Below are 20,158 nucleotides of genomic sequence, written 5' to 3'. Positions count from 1 at the left end.
AGTTTCCTAAGGACTGTGCACAATTGGTTGAGATGCAGTTCTTGTCCTCAGCAATTTTTTTTTTATTTTTTTATTAAAAAAAATTTTTTTTTAATGTTTATTTATTTTTGAGACAGAGAGAGACAGCATGAACGGGGGAGGGCCAGAGAGAGGGAGACACAGAATCTGAAACAGGCTGCAGGCTCCAAGCTATCAGCACAGAGCCTGACGCGGGGCTTGAACTCACGGACTGCGAGATCATGACCTGAGCCAAAGTTGGCCGCTCAACCGACTGAGCCACCCAGGCGCCCCTGTCCTCAGCAATTTTAATGCTGAAATAAATGACATAATCAAATGTTCTGACTTCATTCAAGCAAATTAAGAGCAAATAACTATCATTACAGCACGGCATTTTCTTAAAGGGTATTAAGGTTTTGAGATTTGAGCTTCCTTTTTGGTCAAAACTGAGAAGTTGGAATTTTAGTTCTGCATTTTAATTTTTTTTTTTTTTTCAACGTTTTTTATTTATTTTTGGGACAGAGAGAGACAGAGCATGAACGGGGGAGGGGCAGAGAGAGAGGGAGACACAGAATCGGAAACAGGCTCCAGGCTCCGAGCCATCAGCCCAGAGCCTGACGCGGGGCTCGAACTCACGGGCCGCGAGATCGTGACCTGGCTGAAGTCGGACGCTTAACCGACTGCGCCACCCAGGCGCCCCTAGTTCTGCATTTTAAATCATGAAATGTTAAACGTCCTCCATTCTTGTGATTCAGGTGAAGGATGGTCAAGTTGCTGCCTACCTCATGCTGCATACAATGGTTGCATCTGACTAAAATAATCTTGGTGAAGGAATGGGGTAGAGGGAATACAGACAAAATTTCAATGGAGTTCCTAACCAGGGCTTGAGGAGGTGTCTTATAGTGTCACTATTGTAGGAAATTGTATGTAAACTTTAAAGAATGGATAAGCTACATATACTCAACTTCTTTGAAAGATCAGAGAGCTTATTCAATGATCCATCTTTGAAATTTTATCTTGTGCCAGTATCTCATTTTATTAAATTTGATTTGGACTAAAGTGTGGATTTTTTTCCTTAGTGAAGCAACTGCCCATTGAGTTGGCCCCAGTGTGGACACACCGCATCATGTTTGCCCTTCGTAGTTTTTTTTTTTTTTTTTTTTGTATTTGTCAGCAGAGGCTGGTGGCCTGGTTTATAGTACTAGGGAATTGCCTTTTGTTGTGTTTTTACAAGAGATACATTTCATTTGGACACATCTTCCAAATCTGATTGAGGATATTTTCCGTATGTCCACTATTATCTAGCCAAACAGAATAGACTTTTTCTATTTTTGTGGCTAGAGTGGAAAAATGTCAGTCCTGCATTGCATATATTTGACCCACCGATGTTCTTAATATTGGCAAATCCTAAAGGAATCGCAGACTCATAATGTTTTAGTGAGGTTAATCATCATAATTCAACATTTATCAGCTATTTGCAGGGCCCTGTGTTAGGTACCATGGCGAAATAGAGACGAGTAAAATGTGTTGCACTTCCACTTAGAAAGGTTCGATCCAGTAAGAGACATAATGTGTGGGTACAAATAACTGTAATTCAAACAGAGAGTGATAAGTGAGTGACAGGGTACTGTGGGAGCAGAGGAAGGAGGGATGGCTTCTGGCTGCAGAGATTAGGAAGTCTTCCTGTGTAAAGTGAAATACGAATTGGCTATTTAAGAGTGAAGCACAGGCCAGGTAGAGGGATTAGCGTGAGTTGGATATTTCTCTATAACAGCTGATAAATTGTATGTTAATTATTTACTTCTCTCTCTGCCTTGTTGGATTTGAGCCCATGGAGCTTAGAGAACAGGTGTTTTCAGCTTTTTATTCTCTGCATCATCAACTGCTCAACCTGGTACATTTAATTAAAGCCACACTTTAGTAACATTATAGTGGCAATAGTGTATTTGGAATGGATTCAAGGGAAGAGGGACCAGAAATGAGGGACCAATGATGAGATTAACCTATTTTTATTAATTTAATGTTTTTGATTTGAGTGTAGTTGACGCACAGTGAGTGTCACATTAGTTTCAGGTGTATGACATAGTGATTCAAGTTCTCTATGTGTTATGCTTGCCACAAGTGTAGCTGCCATCTGTCACCATATGACGCTATTACGGTGTCTCTATTCCCCATGCTGTGTGTTTCATCCTCATGACTTATTCATTCCATAACTGGAAGCCTGTACCTTCTACTCCTCTTTACCCGTTTTGCCCAACTCCCTCCCCCTCTCTGGCAACCATCAGTTTCTTCTCTGTATTTATAAGCCCGGTTCTGCTTTTTGTTTATTCATTTGTTTTGTTTTTTAGATTCCACATGTGAATGAAATTTTATAGTATTTCTCTTCCTAAATCTGACCTATTTCACTTAGCATAATGCCCTCTAGGTACATCCATGTCACAAATGGCCTGATCTCATCCTTTTTTATGGCTGAGTAATATTCCATTGTATAAATATATGACATCTTCATTATCCATTCATCTGTTGATGGACACTTAGGTTGCTTCCATTTCTTGGCTATCATAAATAGTACTGAAATGAGTGTAGGCATGCATATGTATTTTTTAATTTGTGTTTTTGTTTTGAAGAGACTAATCTAGGAGATAGATGGTAAAGTCCTTTTTTTAAAAAAAAGTTTATTTATTTTGAGAGAGAGAGAGAGACAGCATGAGCAGGGGAGGGGCAGAGAGAGAGAATTCCAAGCAGGCTCTGAGCTGTCAGCACAGAGCCTGACACAGGGCTCAATCCCATGAACTGTGAGATCCTGACCTGAGCTTAAATCAAGAGTTGGACACTTAACCGACTGAGCCACCCAGGTGCCCCAGAGATAGATAATGAAGTTCTAAACGAGGTGGGTTTGGAAAAGGGAGAATTGGATGGATGGGTGTTGCCCCTCCAACTTGAGACCTAGGGAGTTCTTTTGCTGTGAATTACCTGTGGGGGTACATGTCATGTCATGTACCAGGAGATACAGTAATAGAAAGACATGGTGCTCCCTCAGACAGCAGGCAGGCAACTAGAGAGCCACACTCCCAGGTATAGAAATAATTGCAATAGCACATAGCTGCTGTGATGAGGGAGCAGTAGGAGGAGCATCTAAGGGAAAGGAGCACCTATTTGGGAGAATCAAAGCAACCTTCCAGGGAGGTGGTAATGTGTGAGCTTAAACTTGAAGGCTGAGTAGGAGTTTTTCAGGCCAGCAAGCAGCAGGAGGACATGATAGCATAGAGATCCAAGAGACTGTTTAGAGAGCCACAAAAACCTGGGTTATTTTAGTGTTGGGACGTGAAGATGGATAGGATAAAATGACTTGTCTTAATAAAATAGCTTTTTATTTGCCATGTTTTTTTTTTTTAATATTTATTTTGCCCAGCCCCTGCACACTGAGCTTTTGTAAGGAAGTATTTCTGTTGCCTCTTAAGCCTAGTGGAAGGCATCTGTCTGCTCTGCTTCCCATTCCTAGCCTGCAGGTATACTGGCAGTGCTAAATTGGTGCTAAATTGTCTCTCTCGCTTCCATTTTGTGAAATTAAACAGAAATAATTGATAACAATAGCCAGAGAGATAAAGGGAGGAAGCCGTGCACTGAAGACCTTTTCTCTGATGAATGCCTAGAGCCACTGGGGGTGTCATATAAAGAGAACTGCAGCATCAAAGGGTAGCTTCAAGAGCACTGGACTCAAGGGAGCAGATTGTGGTAGGAACCTAATTATTTACCTTTCCCATAAAGTTTTATGGAACCCGTGAAATTTTCCCAGAACTGTAATACCTAGTGCTAAAGTCCTTTTGTTCTGGTTTTAGACTTGATTTTTTTTTTTTTTTTTCCATCTTCTCTACTCTGACCCTTACTATATTTTAGTAACTTAGCATGACTCTAAACTTCAACTGGTGTGAAACATGGAGTCTAGTGTGCCCCTCTCCCACCTTTTCTGGTCATTCAGAAACCTGCCCCTGCAAATCACGATTCCGAACTATGCAAACATAGTCTGTATCAGACAGCGGAAGTTAGGAAGCACTCCAAGTTTCTTTTTTACATGTTTTATTTCCTACAGCCATTTATTCTTTCTGTCCTGTGGATTGGTCACTAAAACAGAATATAGAAGTTGTTTTAGAAGGACAACCAAAAAGTTCATTAGAATTATATCCATTGTGGGCCACTTGGGTGGCTCAGTTGGTTAAGCGTCTGACTTTGGCTCAGGTCATGATCTCACGGTTCATGAGTTCGAGCCCCGCATTGGCCACTCTGCTGTCAGCACGGAGCCCACTTTGGATCCTCTGTCCCTCCCTCTCTCTGCCCCTCCCCTGCTTGTGTGCTCTCTCTCTCTCTCTCTCTCACACACACACACACAAAATAAATAAACTTAAAAAAAAAAGAATTATATCCATTGTATTTCTAGGTCGGGGCTTAGCAGCTGTGTTAGCGTTAGTGCCATTGGTGGTAAAAAAGTTTATGGGCACTACCAAGAGGAAATTAAAGACAAGAACAGGAAAAGAAAAAGAAGGGTTACAGAGTGTTGGGGGAGGCATAGGGTAGGGGGTGGAGAAAAGGTGCCTATGGTTAAAGGGTCAAATACCTGTAACAGCAGTTCCAGGTGCCACTTAGTGGGACAGGTGCCATATTGTAAGATTAAGTTGAACTGCAAGTAGTCATGTTTGCAAATACACTGGGTGTATTGTTATGACAAAAATGACAGTTTGTTTTAATCAAATATTTCTGGATTTTCAAAATGTGTGTATATACCTGTGCCTCTGTTTTTAGAATTGAATGGAAAGGGTAACAGAAACCAGCAGATTTTAAATATTAGTGAACGTTACAGGTACTTTTCTGAAATGTAGTATAGCTTTTAAGATTTAAATCCACAGATTACGGCTAGCCCTAGTCAGGCAGAGGTGGCAGGAAGGGAAGAGTAAGCAAGAATGTGGTTGGGTAAAACTGCATTTTCTTTTTTTTTTTTTTTACGTTTATTTTTGAGACAGAGAGAGACAGAGCATGAACGGGGGAGGGGCAGAGAGAGAGGGAGACACAGAACCGGAAGCAGGCTCCAGACTCTGAGCCATCAGCCCAGAGCCCGACGCGGGGCTCGTACTCACGGACCGCGAGATCGTGACCTGAGCTGAAGTCGGAGGCTTAACCGACTGAGCCACCCAGGAGCCCCAAAACTGCATTTTCATACTACTCATATAACAGGTCCCACAGAAGGGAAAATAGGGTAAGAACCTATTTTCTAGAGCCTGTAGCCTCCTCTACAGGTAAACCAAGTACGCTTTGCTTTCAGAAAACAAGAGGCTTTAATTCTTCAAAACATTTCCCTACCATTGGCTAACAAAGTCAAAGAATAAAATTGGGTATAATTTTAGTTTTTCTGTAATGTGACAAAAAGTTATTTCTCGGATTGTGAGGAATACTGGATGGAGTTGAAAGTCTTTGACTCATTTTTCAGAGCTGAAAGATGCTGTATAGGTCATCTAGTTGGGTTCTTAACTGTATGTGTTCCCTCTAATCTCTGGGAAGTGGATGGTTAGTCTTTGTCCACATATTTTAGTTCCTTGCTAAAGGCAGAACACCTAAATTTCATTCCCTTCAGTGGCTGGTGTTCTCCAGCCTTCTGTCCCCTGTTCTTTTCTTCTCCTTCCACATGCTGTGGGATCTGGATGATCTCACATACTCTGATATCTTCAGTGACCACTCTGTGATGATCGCTTCCAAATCTGTACATCTTGTTCAGACTTCTTCTGAACTCGGGACTCCTCTGTCCATCTCTTTCTAGAATATTTAATATTTAAGGTGTAGACTTTTCCAGCTCTATAAATCCCAATTGTTTGTGTGTGTCCAGAAATAATGAGGATTAGGGAAATTTACTTACATTTAGCAAGTGACCAGGAGACTGATATAAACACAAGAATGCCAACTAAATTAACCTATTAAGATAACTGAGTAGAATGGAAGCTTGCATCATTTGGTCAGCATACTGTCACCCACAAGGACAGTCTTCATGGGAAGCATCACTAAGCCATGAGAGCCTAATGGAGCCTCTTTTTTTATAAGGATGCCCCTGCCCAGCGCTGATCTGATTGTGGGCGGCTCATTTCAGCCTCTGACAGTGCGATGGAAAGGCAGGCAAAATATTGCAGGTCAAACTCCTGCTTTTTCTCCCCCAGATTAATATAACAGTGTTCTGCTAACACGGTTTCTTTCGCCAGAAGTAAACAAAATTGACAAGGTTTCAGCTTTCCTAGTTCACATTCTAATCCTGCCTCCTAGAAACTATACCCTGTTTGCTTTTGATTGGACTTGTGTTTCTAAATATTTTCAGTCACACATTTTCTTGGAATTACTTATGTTGATAGCTAAATTCTACCACTCTATTTGATTCATGCTGATATTATTCCCAGAGGGATGATTTAATTTGCAAATTCTGTGGGCATTTGCTTTGTCCCTGTGTGCTGACTATAAGGCATTGATTGCCGAGTCTTGAAAACTTCTCCAGGTATGAGCTGACCGATACAGGGTACAGTATGATTTTCACCTTCCTTGTTCCTGAACTTTTATGTCCATTAGCTCAGCCTGAGATTGAGACTGCATACATTTTGGGGTGGCCATTTCACATTTTTTAATTGATGTCAAGCTTTGTTCAACAAATATTTTTAGTTCTTTATGCCTATGAGAGTTTGTCACAATTTTTGCATAGCATTAGATTTTTTTTTTAAATCCAAATATAATTCTTTACCTTTTCTCCATTAAATTTCCTTTGTTAAAGTTAACCTTCTACTAAAAATGTTTTGGGTTTAGAATCTGCTGTCCCCTTTTTGACTATTGTCTCCAGATTCCAGTTTGGGATAAGGATTTTGAGAAGGATACATTTGATAAGGATAGGACTTTGTCGAGTTAATATATCCAGATAATATAATTGTCTAAGCTCAGCGAGTCTTGCAGAACTTATCTATGAGCACTCCGAATTTTGTTGCTTAATTGGTTATAGACATTCAGCCCATTTGTCTTCATCTTTCTCCCATCCTCCCCCTAAAAAGAATTGGAGAGTGGGGCTTGTTCAGTCCTTTCTGAAGTCACAGAGATGATTTGTCCTGTGGATTTGCCAGCAAAAGAAATAAAGTTGCTTGGCAAGACTTGTTCCTCCTGATTCCATGCTGAGTTTAGTGATCACCCATCTTTGTTCAAAAGCCATCTGCCTTATTATCTGTTCTAGAATTTTCCTCAGGATGGATGATAAGCACAACAGTTAGTGTTTTGTAATGTTTTGTAACATCTATGTTCTTTTGTAATGTTCATGTTCTTTCCTCATTTTGAAAGATTGGGCAGTTTCAGCACAGCTCTCTGGTCTTCATTTGTTCGTCAGAGTACTTAGAGCACTTGGCCGCGTTCATCCATGGGTCCATGATTCGCAAACTGATCAGCTGGCCAAGTCAGAAGATTTGCAGGGCATGCGGGTGGCTCTCTGATGGCCTTTTGTGTCCTGGGCTTTAGCTCCCTCCTTGGGCATCTACTTTTGGCCTTTGTTCCCCACCTCACTGTGAAGAGAGGCAGAGCCTGAGTGGTGGCTGATGGGTGTGCATCTATCTGACTGGGAGTTCTCTATAACACAGGGGTTGTGCTTCCCCAGCAAGGATGTCATAAAATAGAAATATGTAAACTGTAAAGTGCTGTGCAAGTGTAATATTTTAAAAGAGCAAAACAGAAGTGGTTTTTCTTTTCTTTTTTTTTCCTGTTATATGTTAACTACACCATTTACCTTAACAAACTTACCGAGCCCTATTGCACATTTTCCCTTCCAGACAGAAATTCAGAAGCCCCTTTTGTAGCCCTTTAATGGTTTTCTTAAGTTCACTCATTGTGGACATTTGACTTCCTGATACCATCTTGCGTTTCTTTCACAGGCATCCACGTTGTGCATGTCTCTTCTTCGTGTCTTCGAAAACTAAGTTCATTGGAGAGCTCTTTGTGCAACCAGTCTTTCCAGAATCTGCCCTCTTTCTCTGTCGTTCATACCCTTTCCAGTCTACAAACCAGAGCTCTATTTTCTTCTACCAAATCATTTCAAGTTTTACTTTTTTCCTACACAGCTAGGATGACTAGGGGCAATACTGTTTGGTTACACCTTTCTCCCCCATGTTTTCCTGACTCATTCTCTTTCTTTAATTCATTCTCTCTCTCTCACCCTTCTTTCTTGGCTACTTTTAGTGATGTAACTTTAGGAATTTTTACTCTAAAACCTAGGAGTTTCAACCTGGTACTTTATCACGTCCTGAATAGATCTAGAACATTTTCCTTATTCTTTTAAATTCATTTTGAATTTATAATTTAAATAGAGCTTAAGATGAATACTGTCTCTGGGGGAATAATCATGATTTCTGCTTCCTTTGTGTTTTCCTCACAACACCTAGTAAAACGCAGATATTTCACATAGGCATTCAGTGTAACAGGACCCAATGAGTGTGGGTTCTTATACGTGTAATTCAGGAGTAATCCAAAGTCCTTATGGCATCTGCAAGTCCTGTGTGTTGCACCACCTCTTACCTCTCTGAACATTTTTTCTTACCACTGCTGCTCACTCGCTGTGTTCTTGCCATGCTAATCTCCTTGCTGTTTCTTACAGATACACTCCTGCCTCAGGGCCTTTGCATTGACTGTTCCCTGTGTGGTACCCTCTTCCCCCACGTTTTGAAATCACTTTTTTCCCACCTCATTCAAACTTCTTTCTCCATGGAACCTTTCCTGATGATCTTATTTAAAATTTTAATGCCTCTCTCAACTCCTGCACTTTCTATCCCCTCCCCAACTAGAATGTAAGCTCCATAAAGGCAGGGATTTTATGTTACCTGTATCCCTCCTGCCAAGAACAGCACCTGGCCCATGGTGGATACTCAGTAAATATTACTCAAAGCTGGTTTAACTAGAGTTGTGTTCTTGAGAGCTTCCTGAAACATATTATGCATCTTCCCTTTAGAGTCTCAGACAAGAGTTACTTTTCTGGGAACTGTCTGTAACTTGCATCCTCTAATGTCCCACATTCCCATTCCCAGTCATCATCACAAACTTCAAAATTGCTGTCAGATTTCCCAGTACTTCCATTTAATCAGCTAATTACTTGCCATGGTCACATTCATATCCAGAAGGTTTCTTTCCTTACTTGAGAGATGGGAGGCTTAGCCAGACAGGCATTTATCAGATGCTGTGATTTTTAGCTGTCGAAGAATTCTAGCAGATGTCTCAAAAGTTGCAGTCCCCATTAAAACTCAGTTTACTTCTGTGTCAGCTTTAGTCTCTAGAATATTCCAAATCAGCAATTCTTTATGTTCTACCTTTCCGCCATTGCTCTAGTCCAGTTCAGAGTCCTATCACATCAGACTCAGTGATCCTTAACCGTATCATATATACTTATTTGTGAAATGTCAGTTCTCTTGGGGCACCTAGGTAGCTCAGTTGGTTAAGCATTCGACTTTGGTTTAGGTCATGATCTCGCAGTTCATGAGTTTGAGCCCCGCGTTGGGCTCTGTGCTGACAGCTTAGAGCCTGGAGCCTGTTTTGGGTTCTGTGTCTCCCTCTCTCTCTCTCTGTCCTTCCCCGGCTGGTGCTCTGTCTCTCTCTATCTCAAAAATAAATAAACATTAAAGGAATTTTTAAAACGTCAGTTCTCTTTCTTTAATACTCATATTTGGGGTATGTGTTTGCAGGGACCTGACACCACATTGTTGTTAACACCCTTCCTGTTTGTTTTTTTGCAACAAATAATTTGTTAGACTTTTCTCATTATTGTCATTTTTTTTTTCAGAGCATAACCAGCTTCTTTCTTAGTTACAAGAATATCTGAAGTTTTTCTACCTTTTCTTCAATGTTAAGCTTAAGTCACTTGATCAGTGAATCAAAATTACATAGTGACTTCTGGGAATATATCCAAAGGAGAAAGAACACGAACTCAAAGTTGTCTGCACCCCCATGTTCATAGCAGCATTATTTACAGTAGTCAAGACAGGGAAACAACCAAAGCACCCACTGTTGGATGAGTGGATAGAGAAATTGTGTATGTGTATATGTATATACACACACACACACTGGAATATTCAGCCATTTAAAAAAATGAGGAAATCCTACCATTTACAACAATATAGATGGACCTGAATATTGTTATGCTAAATGAAATAAGCTAGATAGAGAAAGACAAATATATGTGATCTCATTTATATATGGAATCTACAACAAAACAAAACAGACTAATAGAAAAAGTGTTCAGACTTGTGCTTACCAGAGTCGAGGGGAGCAGGGAGGACAGGGGAAAGCTGGTCAAAGGTACAAACTTCCGGTCACAAGCTAAGCAGGTACTAGGGATGGAATGAACGTCCACCATGACAACCACAGCTAACACTGCCGTATGCTATTTAGGAACCTTGCTGAAGAGTAAATCCTAAGAGTTCTCTTCACAAGGAGAAAAACATTTTCTTCTTTTGCTTTTTCTATTTATCGTATCTGTAGGAGATGATGAATGCTAACTAAACTTGTAACAGTGATCATTTCACAACATATGTAAGTCACTCCATCACGCTGTATACCTCAAACTTACAGTCATGTATGTCAATGATATCTCAATAAAATAGGGGGAAAAATCACCTAGTGATTAGAAAAAGCTTTGCATCTAGCACTTAATTGTGTGGCCTGGAACAAATGAAATAACTTCAGTCTTCTAGACTTAATTTCGTATCTGTAAAATGGGGAGGATGGGAGCTACGGTAAAGTAATGCCTGCTTCGTAATGTATTTATCCTCTTCTCAGAATGAAGTGACATGAAGATGATGATGATAAGCTTTTATGTCGGGTTTGCTATTTGACAGACATGGTTTTAAGAGCCTGCATGTATTTTTTATTAATTTTTTTAATGTTCATTTTTCAGAGAGAGAGAGAGAGAGAGAGAGTGTGAGTGGGGGAAGGGCAGAGAGAGAGGGAGAGAGGGAGACACAGAATCTGAAGCAGGCCCCAGGCTCCGAGCTGTCAGCAGAGAGCCCGATGCAGGGCTCAAACTGGGAGATGATGTCAGACGGTTAACTAGCCAATGTCAAACAGTTAACTGACTGAGCCACCAAGGCGCCCCAAGAGCCTGCATATATTAACATATGGTGTATATGACCTTCAGTGTGTTTGACGTGTGCTCAGAAGCAGTCAGTAAATGCTAGCTTTTCTTAGCAACAGCAGCAGCAATTCTCTGTGTAAAACGTTCATTTTTCAGTTTTTGCAAGGTCTGCCTCCTCATCAGCCAAGAGTCTGTTACAGATCCTGTATGCTAGGGTATGAAGCAGACATCCAAGTACCATTGTACCATTCTTTAACACTGTACAGTTGCTAAAAGAAACCACAAGAAGCCTCAAAGTAATCCCTTCAAAAAACTTAACATTTTGGGGTAAGATCCAGACAAAAATAATGCCTTTGTTGAGAACCCAGTCATTGCGCTTTGAAATAGATACAAGTTATTTCTTTAAACTTAAAGTAAAATGTCACATTTTGTGAATAGAAATTTTGTTGAAAACTGGTTTTTAACACTTATATTTGGTGGATTCCATGTACATTTTAATTGAGTTAGCACAAAATGAGTAAGTTAAAATACCTCTCTACAAAGAAGAAAGCATTAGAGATTATGCTAGATGTTGACAGGTTAAGTATTCTGAAACATTACCTTTTCTGCAGAAGAAACCTCATGTTATGAAGTCATTGAATAGTTAGGTTCTGAAGTAGCTCTTAAATTTTACGGTGATACAGGTATGTGTATTTAAAGTAGACTCAATAAGGGGTGCCCGGGTGGCTCAGTCGGTTAAGCGTCTGACTTCGGCTCAGGTCATGATCTCGCTGTTCCTGAGTTCGAGCCCCACATCAGGCTCTGTGCTGACCGCTCAGAGCCTGGTGCCTGCTTCAGATTCTATGTCTTCCTCTCTCTCTGCCCTTCCCCCACTCATGCTCTGTCTCTCAAAAATAAATAAACATTAAAAAACAATTTTAGAGTAGACTCAATAAGACAGAATATTTGTTGTATCTGAAGTCTATCTGAAAGTCCATTTCACCCTGCATTTAGGAAAGTTCAGATAATAAAAGATGATGTAGAAAGCCCTTTCAAGACTCCAAAGAACTTCATAGATACGGGCACTACAACTATGCACATGAAAATATTTGTCAGCTGGCAGTTACCATCTCTTAATCAATAGCAGCATAACACCTGAGATTTGGTGACTTATGTAATATCATTTTATGAATAAGCAGGACCCTGATTAGGTTTTTTGTTTTATTATGCATTTCTCTTTGATATTCCCTCCAGTCAAGGCACTCTTTCAAAAGACCTTGTACCTGTTCTCATGGAGATTGGAAGGTGATTGAGATCCTCATTACTGTCCCCTTGAAAGAGACTTCAAGAACCCCAATTATCATTCCCTAGAACTCTCTTTGTCCCAGTTATGGCACATGTAGACCCTCTGTCATCACTACAGTGTTATACCTAATGGGCCTCCATATGTGGGCCTCCCCATGTGCTAAAATAGTCTCCTGTTGTATCCCTTAGAATGGTCCTTGACCTGTCCAGAGTGCTACAATGTATATAGCAATGTATGTAATGTAGGTAGCAATGTATGTAACCTGTAGTTAAAGAGAAACTGGGGGTTGAGGTGGTTACTTCACTCAACAAATATTAGCACTTTTGTTGTGCTGTGTATCGTGCTAAATACTATGGGGGACAGAATAAGGTATGGCCCTTGTCCTCAAGGAATATGGAATTTAATAGATGACTAACATACATGACAGTAAATCTGCTTATACAGGAGTGGAATTAAGTGCCTAATTGAGAGATTTGTAATAAATGCTAGACAAGTTCTGAAAAATGAAATGTAAATGAAGTTGGAGAAATCAAGAACAGCTTCGTAGAAGAGGAAAAATTCATGAGGCTCTTTAAATACAAATAGAGGGAAAAGGAAGGACTGTTTTTAAGTTCAGATATTCCAAGTTTGGTGGTAAGGTTGATTATGGTATGTCTGTTGGTTGATGAAGGAGGAGACTGGCGAATAATGGAAAAAAACTTACGTAGTCAGGGTCAAGCCAGATTATGGGGTTTAATAAAAGCCAGGCAAAGAGGTTTAGATTGGAGTGGTAGAAAGGAGAAGGCTTCAAAAGTTTTTGAGCCAAGGAATGACATCATCCAGGAATGATGTGATTTAGAGATGTCAGAGAATGGCAGCAGAAGACCCCACCCAAAGCTGATGCACTTCTGTCACTGACAGTATGATGGGGCCTGGACTGAACAAGTGATGGAAATGAGAATTAAGAGTAAGGTGGAGTGGGAGAGAGGTTTGGACAGAGTTTGTTAATGAACTTGAAACGGGAAAGGGAGAGTTGAATTAAGGCTGCTTTCCAAGCTTTCCGATTGGGAGAAGGGTTGGTGCCATGGACAGAAATAGGGCTGCTAGAAGATTAGCTATGGGGGAAAAGTATGCATTTACTTTTGGATGTAATTATATATGAGTTATGTGTAAGGTGTTTAGGTTGAAATGTTCAGCAGACAGCCAGAAATACGAGACAGCAGGTTGCATGAAAAGATAGGGTGTGTTAATCATCCATGGAGAGTATTGCTTAAAGGAAGGGGAAAGGATGAGCTCTCTCTGAGAATTCAAAGACATTTGAGGTTCAAGGACTGGCTTTCATAGATAGCTTCTGATAGATAAATCTGAAGAGATCCTGGTATTCGTGTTGATTGAAATTACTTTAAAAAGTAATTTTTCTTTTGGTGATAAAAGGCATGTCGAGTTATTTTAGGAAATTAGAAAATTCAAAAAGATCTAGAGGAAAAAAGATGACCATTAACAGTACTTTGGTTGGTTTTCTTTCTGGTCTTTTTCTTTTTTTTTTTTTTAAATTTTTTTTTCAACATTTTTTATTTATTTTTGGGACAGAGAGAGACAGAGCATGAACGGGGGAGGGGCAGAGAGAGAGGGAGACACAGAATCGGAAACAGGCTCCAGACTCCGAGCCATCAGCGCAGAGCCTGACGCGGGGCTCGAACTCACAGACCGCGAGATCGTGACCTGGCTGAAGTCAGACGCTTAACCGACTGTGCCATCCAGGCGCCCCTCTGGTCTTTTTCTTATGTGTATAAAGGAATAGGAAATATATACAAATGTATGTATACGTGTGATACATTTACATATATATGATTGTGTACTATTATATGCTTTTGTAGCTTGCTTTTTTCATTTAACATTGCATTATGGTAATTTCCCCGTGTCATGAATGGCTTCTTAAAAATCCTATTCTAGGGTCCCCTGGGTGGCTATTGGTTAGGCATCTATCTGACTCTTGATTTCAGCTCAGGTCATGATCTTGCAGTTCGTGAGATTGAGCCCCAAGGGGGGCTCTGTGCTGTCAGTGTGGAGCCTGCTTAGAAATCTCTTTCCCTGTCTCTCTGCCCCTCCTCAGCCCTCTCTCTCTCTCTCTCTCTCTCTCTCCTTCTCAAAATAAATAATAAATACACTTAAAAAATACTCTTCTTAAAGAACTTTTCATCATGTGGATTTAAACATTTAGATTGTTTCCAAAATTTTTTGGTTTTATTAATAATAATACAGTAAACTTCTGTGAAATACGTACTCGAGCTGTTACTTAGACATGAGCTCTCTGAAAGTTGAGACCTCTGTATCCCTGGCACATAGGAGACTGCCTGGACACAGTAGTCGCTTAATTTTTTTTTTTAATGTTTTATTTATTTTTGAGACAGGGAGAGACAGAGCATGAACAGGGGAGGGTCAGAGAGAGGGAGACACAGAATCTGAAACAGGCTCCAGGCTCTGAGCTGTCAGCACAGAACCCAACGCGGGGCTCGAACTCACAGACCGCGAGATTGTGACCTGAGCCGAAGTCGGCCGCTTAACCCACTGAGCCACCCAGGTGCCCCAGTAGTTGCTTAATTTTAAAAATTGTTATTGACAGAATGAAAGAAGACTATTAAATACTCCTTTCCTCTTAATTCTAATTCCATGTATACTCAGGAACTGTCCATATAAGTCTGGATGTAATGAGAGTATTGGCCATGTATGGCCATAAACAGGAATTTTTACTTCTGTCACAGTTATATTTGTCATTCTACATTAATAAATTTGTTCTGGGGCACCTGGGTGGCTCATCTGGTTAAGCATCTGACTTCAGCTCAGGTCATTGATCTCACACTTCGTGAGTTTGAGCCCCGTTGCAGGCTCTGTGCTGACAGCTCAGAGCCTGGAGCCTGGTTCAGATTCTGTGTCTCCCTCTCTCTCTGCCCTTCCCCTGCTCATGCTCTCTCTCTCTCTCTCTCTCTCTCTCTCTCTCTCTCAAAAATAAACATTAAAAAATTTTTTTTAAATTTGTATTCTGATTTCTGTTGGGTCTTATGTTAATTTTTGTTTGCTTCTAAAAGATGGAGCTACCTTATTGACGCTGATAAAAGTCAGAGTTCTGAGCCTATAAGGCTTGTTGGATTGGGCCTGGGTTGTGGTAAATTACCAAGGTAATGAATGCTACCCTGTCAAGAGCCCTCTGAAGGAGACTGTCTGATAGCCTTCACCTTGTAGAGACCCATGACAGTAGCACATTTCCCCATTTGAATCCCTGTGATACCCTGAAAAAATAGACATTTGACTCTTTTCAAATAATATTTTAACATATTTGAGATACAAAGACATTGTGTTCAACAACTTTTTCCTTAAAAAATATTTTAACATATTTGAGATACAAAGACATTGTGTTCAACAACTTTTTCCTTAAAAATATATTTCACTGTCCCCCAGAAGTTAGTTTCCAAGAATAGTGTATGCAAAAGTTTATGATAGTCATCTAATCATAAAGAGTTTTAAAAATAAATGTGCAGTGTTTATATTTTCTTTCAAAGAACATTATCATGTTTCCCCCGCCTATGGTAAGAAAAGCATATTATGAAGAATTTTCCAGATTCAGTTCATAGATTCATTGTACCTAGGGAAAACTTGAGTAGAAAATTAGAGAATTTCTTATTTTATCACAAGACTAATAGAAAAACCTTTTAACTGAGAGATCTGATTTGAAACCTAGGTTTTTGTGTTGGAGGCTTCTATTGAACTCTACCTATATCAAATAAGACCCTCTGCCTATTAGTCTACCATGACCCTAAAAGCTGGAGAAATATTTCTTTAGATCCTATCTAGATCTTTTCTGTTGCACTTTATGCCTACTTCATGTTTTGCCCTTACAGTAAAGCGGTATCCATGTTCCTACGACACAGAATGAGCATTCACTTAGTCCCTAAGCGTTCTATTTGGTTATGGGTTTTGATTGAGACTGTCCAGGGTCTGTCTTGGACAGGTCAGTTACCAGAGACTTAGACATCTAAAATCTTTTACTAGACTGTTTTTCTCCTGCTCTGACCTGAGTCTTGGGGGTAATATTGTATCCAGTGTGACCTCCGTGTTATAAAATGTTTCCCTATTTGTGTTATATGAAACACAAGTCCTAAAAGAATCAATTACTGTGTGATTCACCATGTTAAAAGATTCCAGATCAAAGAGTTTGGGAAATTCTGATGGTTCTTCAGGAGATTTACTTGTTTAATCCATTATTCCTCCAATTTATTTCACTCTTAGAAGCTATTTTCCTTCAGACATTTAAGAAGAAGTGTTTTCTAGAACACACGTGGACAAAAGATGCTTTATATCATTACTTTGTTGTTTTTCTGCTTGTGAATGAGTTTGACTCCATTGTAAATTTTCAGGATTTTTTCTGTTGCAGATTTTAAGTTATTTCTTACATTCTTCATTCTAGTTACTTTCTTAGTCTGAAATGTCTACATTGTTTCAATGATGGATGCATTATGTAGACTTACCCACAACTCTTCTAAAAGGAATATATTAAATTGTTTTTGTTTAAATTTAAAGTGTGTCAGTAGGATAACATAAGAGAACATACAATGTGGGGTGCCTGGGTGGCTCCGTTGGTTAAGCATCCGACTTCGTCTCAGGTCATGATCTCGTGGTTTATGAGTTGGAGCCCCATGTCTGGTTCTATGCTGACAGCTCGGAGCCTGGAGCCTGCTTTGGAATCTGTGACTCCCCCCCTCTCTCCGTCCCCTCCCCAGCTCATGCTCTGTCTCTGTCTCTCAAAAAATAAATAGACATTTAAAAAAATTAAAAAGAAAAAGAGAACATACAATGTATCTGTGCAGTGTAAGGAAAAATAATGAAATAACCCCCTAAGTAATTTCTAGGGAGGTTAAGAAATATAACTTTGCTAGTATCCCAGAAGCTTCCCTTATGCCTTTCCTTCTCTCAGTGGTAAACCACAGTTGTCTTTAATTTTTGGTAAGCGTCCCCTTGCTTTACTTATAGTTTCACCACCTAGAAATCTATCCCACTGAGTGAATATTATTTTTTAGGTTTGCTTGTTTCTGAACCTGTATATAAATGGAAACACATGGTGCATATTTTACGACTTGCTGCTTTTCCCCCCAACTTTATGTTTCTGAGGTTCATCCATGTAGTGGTACTTTGCCCATTTTCTCTGTTGTATAGTTTTCAATTATATAAATATACTACAATATTTGCTGTTGTTGTTGTTCCACTTCTGTTGATGGTCATTGTGTTGTGTTTTGTTTTGTTTTGTTTTGTTTCTTATCTGTAAGAACAGTGCTCCAGTGGCCATTGTTAAGTAATGCCCCCTGTACCACATGTGTATCTTTTTGGCATATGTCTGGGAGTGCAATTGCTTGGTCATTGGGTGTGTTCCACTTTACTGAGTAGTATCAAACTGTTCTCTAAATCAGTTGTTCCTTCTCCAGCAGAGGATGAGAGTTCCTATTCTACTTCCTCAGCAACAATAGATATTGACAGCCTTTTAAGTTTTTGCTGATCTAGGGGCATGAAATGATACCTCATTGGGGTTTTAATTTTCATTTCCTTGATTAGAATTGTAGATGAGCATCTTTCTTTATGTTTATGGACCATTTGTGTTTTGCGTTCTGTGAAATTCCTATTTGAGGTTTTTGCTCACTTTTCATTTTCTTGTTTGTGTTTTTTTAATTGATTCATAGAAATTCTTCATGTATTTAATATACACTCATATTGGTTTGAATAGTGCCTAATACATAGTAAGAACTATTTAAGAATAGCTATTAATACTATATTACCCTTGCTATATTTAACTCTTTGTTTTTAAGTGTTGCAAATACCTTCTACTAGTTGGTGGCGTATTATTCATTCTATGATGCTAGTGTGGTTTTTTCTACCTTAGTATTTTAATGTTTATAAATTTTAATATGTATGAATTAAGTTTTTTACAAAATCTAGAATATGTATTCATCAACCATGGCACATTCATGGCGCATGTTATATTTCATAAACTAATTTTTCAATCTTCAGTACTATTTTTTTTGTTGTTGCTGTTGTTTTTTTATTAACCCCAGGGAAAATTAAGCTATTTAATCCTCCGCTTGAATTACTGGAGTTTTATTTTCTTTATTGTGGCCTAGTTGTAGATGCATCTGTCTCTCCAAGTGCAACGTGTTTATTTTGAATACAAAATATTTTCGGCTTCATAATTTCAAAAGTTTAATACTAGTAACTTAGAGATGGCTTGAAATTTGTAACAGTTGCCCATAAGATAATTCAGATGAATCCTAAACTATTATTAGAGTTGAGTCCCTATGATGTTAAATCACAGACTTAAGTTCTTTGAAATATGTAGCTTGCTGACCAAACTGTCAGTGTATTATTTTCTTTAGGTTAGTGGCAGTTCAGAGATCTAATGATCTTTCAGTAGATTTTCTGCATGCTGGAGGATGGCAAATGGACATGTTAAGAGTATAAGTTGTCAAGTTAACAACAGTGGTGATAGAAATGGTAATAATAGTTTCTTCAAACTGACCACTTAACTATGTTAAGTCACAAGGACCCCTTTGATGAAAAAACAAAGACTCAATGAATTTACTTCTCCAAGATCACACAGCTAACAAGAGTAGCATCACGGATTCACTCAGGCAGTCTTGTTGCAGAGTCTTAGAAGTAGATTCATAAGATATATAGCAATTGGTATCTGAAGAAGTATTAATTTTTAGTTTAAGAGAAGAATTCACCTAAGCCTTTTTTTTAAAAGTTTATTTATTTTGAGAAAGAGAGTGTGTGAGTGTGAGGGTTGGGGGGTGGTGCAGAGAGGGAATTCTAAGCAGGCTCCACGCTGTCAGTACAGAGCCCCGCTCAGTCCCATGACCTGTGAGATCATGACCTGAGCCGAAATCAAGAGTTGGACGCTTAACCGACTGAGCCACCCAGGTGCCTCCCTAAAACTTTTGTTTTTTAATGTGATAGTGAAAGAATGGGACACATTTTCCATGTGGTAGATGGGTTCAAGTGCTTTTAGGTTAAGAGGATTTTCCTCCTCATAATCTTTATTTTGGATTTAAAACATTCTCATTGGTTCATGAAACAATTTTCTTTAGGTTGCTGTTATTGCTTTGGCTATTTCAGATACGATTTTCATTCAGCTGTGGTTTCTTTATTCAGTTAACTCTAGATCAAGTACTTAGGTAAGTTAAGGTCAGTACATTTCCTCTAAAAATCATAGGGCTAAAACAAGGTATAGCTCCTTGCCCATTCTGTTTTGAGTAGAATTAGCACAGAGTTGGGACAACCATGTATAGGAGGCAGAGTTAGTACTGAGGTGATCGGCTGTAGGGTATTATGCTGATGACTCAGCTAGGGTGTGTATCTTAATGGAAAAGTTTTAAAACTTTGCTATGGGATTTAAATGTTAAGCTTTTTCCTCTACTCCTTCCCTGTCAAGGACAGACTAAGAAGGTAGCTCTTTTCCCGCCCTTGTATGGTCATAATAAAGGATTGCAAATTAATTAGCCACATTCAAGGCGTCACACAGATTGAATTCCATATTTGTCTTGGAGGGAAGTCCAGACTTCTGTTTAGGGTGATTGAATCTGTGCTTTGTGAGACTGGGTGCAACTTCCTTGTATTCAAGGGCAGGATCATCTTGTCAACAGCCAGATGCCTTACAAGATGTAAGTCACTTGGAAGAAAGGAATCCCCCAGTTTTTAGTTTAGTTTAGTTTTTTTAGTTTTTATGTTTCTCTCTACCC

General features: G+C 39.4%; 1 protein-coding gene across 2 annotated transcripts in view; it reads left to right on the top strand.

The window, feature by feature from the left end:
- Positions 1-20,158, top strand: part of STK38L (serine/threonine kinase 38 like) — an 85,371-nt gene that overhangs the window by 6,540 nt on the left and 58,673 nt on the right. The window lies entirely within an intron of this gene.

The sequence above is a fragment of the Panthera pardus genome, unplaced genomic scaffold (assembly GCF_024362965.1).
Source record: "Panthera pardus isolate Hobbes unplaced genomic scaffold, ASM2436296v1 HiC_scaffold_6, whole genome shotgun sequence".
NCBI lineage: Eukaryota > Metazoa > Chordata > Mammalia > Carnivora > Felidae > Panthera > Panthera pardus.
This window is presented reverse-complemented; position numbering and strand designations above follow the sequence as displayed.